Raw genomic sequence first — 5,875 nt, 5'->3', positions numbered from 1 at the left:
AGTATTCCAGTTAACGTTGTCAAAAGCTTTCTCTAAGTCTACAAATGCTAGAAACGTAGGTTTGCCTTTTCTTAATCTTTCTTCTAAGATAAGTCGTAAGGTTAGTATTGCCTCACCTGTTCCAACATTTCTACGGAATCCAAACTGATCTTCCCCGAGGTCCGCTTCTACCAGTTTTTCCATTCGTCTGTAAAGAATTCGCGTTAGTATTTTGCAGCTGTGACTTATTAAACTGATAGTTCGGTAATTTTCACATCTGTCAACACCTGCTTTCTTTGGTATTGGAATTATTATATTCTTCTTGAAGTCTGTGGGTATTTCGCCTGTCTCATACATCTTGCTCACCAGATGGTAGAGTTTTGTCATGACTGGCTCTCCCAAGGCCATCAGTAGTTCTATTGGAATGTTGTCTACTCCCGGGGCCTTGTTTCGACTCAGGTCTTTCAGTGCTCTGTCAAACTCTTCACGCAGTATCTTATCTCCCACTTCATCTTCATCTACATCCTCTTCCATTTCCATAATATTGTCCTCAAGTACATCGCACTTGTATAAACCCTCTATATACTCCTTCCACCTTTCTGCCTTCCCTTCTTTGCTTAGAACTGGGTTGCCATCTGAGCTCTTGATATACAAGTGGTTCTCTTCTCTCCAAAGGTCTCTTTAATTTTCCTGTAGGCAGTATCTATCTTACCCCTATTGAGACAAGCCACTACATCCTTACATTTGTCCTCTAGCCATCCCTGCTTAGCCATTTTGCACTTTCTGTCGATCTCATTTTTGAGACGTTTGTATTCCCTTTTGCCTGCTTCATTTACTGCATTTTTATATTTTCTCCTTTCATCCATTAAATTCAATATTTCTTCTGTTACCCAAGGATTTCTATTAGCCCTCGTCTCTTTACCTACTTGATCCTCTGCTGCCTTCACTACTTCATCCCTCAGAGCTACCCATTCTTCTCCTACTGTATTTCTTTCCCCCATTCCTGTCAGTTGTTCCCTTATGCTCTCCCTGAAACTCTCTACAACCTCTGGTTCTATCAGTTTATCCAGGTCCCATCTCCTTAAATTCCCACCTTTTTGCAGTTTCTTCAGTTTCAATCTGCAGTTCATAACCAATAGATTGTGGTCAGAGTCCACATCTGCCCCTGGAAATGTCTTACAATTTAAAACCTGGTTCCTAAATCTCTGCCTTACCATTATATAATCTATCTGATACCAATTAGTATCTCCAGGATTCTTCCAGGTATACAACCTTCTTTTATGATTCTTGAACCAAGTGATAGCTATGATTAAGTTATGCTCCGTGCAAAATTCTACAAGGCGGCTTCCTCTTTCATTTCTTCCCCCCAATCCATATTCACCTACTATGTTTCCTTCTCTCCCTTTTCCTACTGACGAATTCCAGTCACTATTAAATTTTCGTCTCCCTTCACTACCTGAATCATTTCTTTTATCTCGTCATACATTTCATCAATTTATTCATCATCTGCAGAGCTAGTTGGCATATAAACTTGTACTACTGTAGTAGGCATGGGCTTTGTGTCTATCTTGGCCACAATAATGCGTTCACTATGCTGTTTGTAGTAGCTAACCCGCACTCCTATTTTTTTATTCATTATTAAACCTACTCCTGCATTACCCCTATTTGATATTGTATTTATAACCCTGTAATCACCTGACCAAAAGTCTTGTTCCTCCTGCCACCGAACTTCACTAATTCCCACTACATCTAACTTTAACCTATCCATTTCCCTTTTTAAATTTTCTAACATACCTGTCCGATTAAGGGATCTGACATTCCAGGCTCCGATCCGTAGAATGCCAGTTTTCTTTCTCCTGATAACGACGTCCTCTTGAGTAGTCCCCGCCAGAGATCCGAATGGGGGACTATTTTACCTCCGGAATATTTTACCCAAGAGGACGCCATCATCATTTAATCATACAGTAAACCTGCATGTCCTCGGGAATAATTACGGCTGTAGTTTCCCCTTGCTTTCAGCCGTTCGCAGTACCAGCACAGCAAGGCCGTTTTGGTTAATGTTACAAGGCCAGATCAGTCAATCATCCAGACTGTTGCCCCTGCAACTACTGAAAAGGCTGCTGCCCCTCTTCAGGAACCACATGTTTGTCTGGCCTCTCAACAGATACCCCTCCGTTGTGGTTGCACCTACGGTACGGCCATCTGTATCGCTGAGGCACGCAAGCCTCCCCACCAACGGCAAGGTCCATGGTTCATGGGGGAAGGTGAAAGCGTAAAAGTAGGCTCTTTTCCAAACTATCAAATTCAGCGAGAAGAATGTTCTGTGTTCCAGCCTCAAATGTGTATAGTGAAAGAAATTTCAGCGTATTTTGTGAGGGGAGAAGCAAACTTGATACGAAACGGATCGATTCACTGTAAAGGCGCCAACAGGGAATAATTTGGTGACAATTTTGTTCTGTTAGGTTTCTAATTTGTTACGTGTTCATGTTCACATAAGTACATTTGAATCAATAAAACGGCTGTGTGTGCTGTCCTTAGGTTACTTAGGTTTAAGTAGTTCTAAGTTCTAGGGGACTGATGACCTTAGAAGTTAAGTCCCATAGTGCTCAGAGCCATTTGAACCATTTTTTTTACTTGGCGCACATTCCGTCCACAGGACAAAGAATGAAAACTTCGCATGTAGACAAAGACTGCACCACTCAAGTCCATGACAAACGCTGACTACTTTTGGCGCATATGATAGACGATATGTTACAGCATTCTAGAACCAGCAACTATTAAAATTAACTTTTGTCTTTTGTAAATAGTTTTTTCCACTCATGAGCGAACAGTTACAAAGAAAACACTCCTCTTAGGATTAGTAAAATTTACAGAAAAAAATAATTGTGTATTATTGTACATAATTTTGAAACAGAGTCTTGTAAAAATTACGGGTACGGCACATCGACAAAATAACAACAAACATTTTATATTTTCCTTCATGTGAGTGGTCCTCTACGAAAAACTGAGCTCCATTCCGATTAATTATAACAGTGCTTGATTTAATGCATAATGAAATGTTATGATAAATTTCGTTACAATAATTCAGTGAGGTGACGAAGTCACGGTGTAACGCCGGAAATGCTTATCCTCCTATTTCCATCTATTTAACTATAAATTTCTTTCCTTATTTTGTTGCCTGAAGATATGACATTTCTGTGTGTTTATGTATTGGAATTGTTTTACTATTTGTATATATATATATATATATATATATATATATATATATATATATATATATATATATATATATATGCATTTATGTCGATGTATAATTGGTTTGTTTTGTAAATATTATTTGTATTTTTACGCTGGGTCTGGCCTAGGGAAAACTGTGCTATCGAACGAATACATCGATAGGTCGTGTGGAGAACCAAAGTGTTTAGGATATTTGGTAGTGTTAACTCGGTCGCGTGGAGCGCGGTCAGAGGGGAGTCTGGCGGGAGTAGTGCAGTGGAGCAGGTGTGTTGTGTGACGCTCCCGCGAGTTGCCACGCTTTCGGGGTTTGGCAGCATGTAATTGCGCTCGAATTGCTATTATAGTTTCTGACACGGTGTCGCGGACGGGAAGAATTAGCTGGCGCACATCAAGAGCCCGTTTCGCCTGGTGACCGTGTCGAGAAGAAGGCGCGCCAACATCCAGCTTCTGCAGCAGCGACGGCCGACAATGAGTGACTGTCGTCACCTGCTCGGACGACGACTGCAAACCTTCAATCAACCAACAAGTAAGACTGGAAGCACGTAATGTTTTAGAACTGTATGGTTCAAATGGCTCTGAGCACTATGGGACTCAACTCCTGTGGTCATAAGTCCCCTAGAACTTAGAACTACTTAAACCTAACTAACCTAAGGACGGCACACAACACCCAGCCATCACGAGGCAGAGAAAATCCCTGACCCCGCCGGGAATCGAACCCGGGAACCCGGGCGTGGGAAGCGAGAACGCTACCGCACGACCACGAGATGCGGGCTTTAGAACTGTATGGCAGACCTCAGCTTTTAAAGTTGTTCCATTCACAAAATTACAGCAACTTAGCATGAACCTTTGTTGCTCATTGTCCCAATTGCATTACCAAGCGGGGTCCCTTCCTTTTCCGTAATGAACCCGAGTGTCGTTGAAATTCAAACGCCAGCATTAAAGTAATATCATTCCATTTCACTGCTTTAATTTCAAAGTTCAGTTAAAGTTTTCATAGCTGGCTACAATATTTAGATTATACAAGCACAAATTAAGAGTGCGAGTTTTGTTACCATATTTTAGCTTACCTGTGATTGCAGCTCAGCTTGGTACGTACTAAATTTTACTATTGTTAATTGTTCAGAATCATTTAATTCAAGTTCAAAGTTAAATCGCTTATTTCTAAATTGCGTAGCTTCAAGTAGCTTTTGAAATGATTGTTGAGGTACCCCAAGACTAACCGTATTTTACTGAATTTCGATGTGCTTCAAAAACAAAGCTCACTATTAATTTCAGTCACTAAATTAACTTTCAATTTTCCGGTTTTATAAATTCTTTTGCTAAATTAAGTCAGCGTGTAGCGAAATTTATTACTTCTGACAAACTTTCAGTTTTCACTCTACACGTGTCAACCTTCAGTTGCCACGCTCCTAGTGCTAATTATATGTGTAATAACCTTTCTCTTTCAGGTACTATAGTAATTGTCCATAGGACTGGCGACCGTAATTTCGCCCAAACCTCAAATATCTAATTACCGCTAGTTAATTGTTAACGTAACGACCGCACATTTACTTTCTTTATTAACTTTACCCATTTTCAAAATTAATTTCCACCAATTTCACTTGCATTTTTCCTTTCATTTAGATGTAACCCTTTCCTCCCTCTTTACCGACAAATTAACTTCGGTGACGATTGCTTTTCCCAAATTTCCATTAGGTGCACGCGGTTTAATTTTTCGCTGTCATTAAGGTCGATAAGTGAGGACGAGGTTACAACGGGATAGCAATACAGATGGCGATAGAATCGCGCACGCAAGATATAAAAGTATACTGAATTTGGCAGAGCTGTCATTTGTACACAGGCAACGGCCTTGCCGCAGTGGATACACAGGTTCCCGTGAGATCACTGAAGTTAAGCGCTGTCGGGCATGGTCGGCACTTGGATGGGTGACCATCCAGGCCGCCATGCGCTGTTGCCATTTTTCGGGGTGCACTCAGCCTCGTGATGCCAATTGAGGAGCTACTCGACCGAATAGTAGCGGCTTCGTTCAAGTATACCATCATAACGACCGGGAGAGCGGTGTGCTAACCGCACGCTCCTCTTATCCGCATACTCCACTGAGGATGACACGGCGGTCGGATGGTCCCCGTAGGCCACTCGTGGCCTGAATACGGAGTGAGTGTCATTTGTACACAGGTGAATCATATGAAAAGAGTTCTGGAGCGATTATGGCCGCAAGACGGGAAATAACAGACTTGAACACGGAATGGCAGTTGGAGTTAGACGCAGGGGACATTATACGCTCCTGGAAATGGAAAAAAGAACACATTGACACCGGTGTGTCAGACCCACCATACTTGCTCCGGACACTGCGAGAGGGCTGTACAAGCGATGATCACACGCACGGCACAGCGGACACACCAGGAACCGCGGTGTTGGCCGTCGAATGGCGCTAGCTGCGCACCATTTGTGCACCGCCGCCGTCAGTGTCAGCCAGTTTGCCGTAGCATACGGAGCTCCATCGCAGTCTTTAACACTGGTAGCATGCCGCGACAGCGTGGACGTGAACCGTATGTGCAGTTGACGGACTTTGAGCGAGGGCGTATAGTGGGCATGCGGGAGGCCGGGTGGACGTACCGCCGAATTGCTCAACACGTGGGGCGTGAGGTCTCGACAGTAC

At 42.6% G+C, this 5,875-nt stretch overlaps 1 pseudogene; it reads left to right on the top strand.

Annotated features, from left to right (window-relative positions):
- The first annotated feature begins 5,055 nt into the window (after window positions 1–5,055).
- On the top strand, window positions 5,056–5,173 carry LOC126238052 (5S ribosomal RNA; annotated as a pseudogene).
- The last annotated feature ends 702 nt before the right edge of the window (window positions 5,174–5,875 follow it).

Source organism: Schistocerca nitens, chromosome 2 (genome assembly GCF_023898315.1).
Source record: "Schistocerca nitens isolate TAMUIC-IGC-003100 chromosome 2, iqSchNite1.1, whole genome shotgun sequence".
In the NCBI taxonomy this organism is placed as follows: Eukaryota; Metazoa; Arthropoda; class Insecta; order Orthoptera; family Acrididae; genus Schistocerca; species Schistocerca nitens.
Note: the sequence above shows the minus strand (reverse complement) of the source record. Positions and strands in the feature narration are given on the sequence as shown.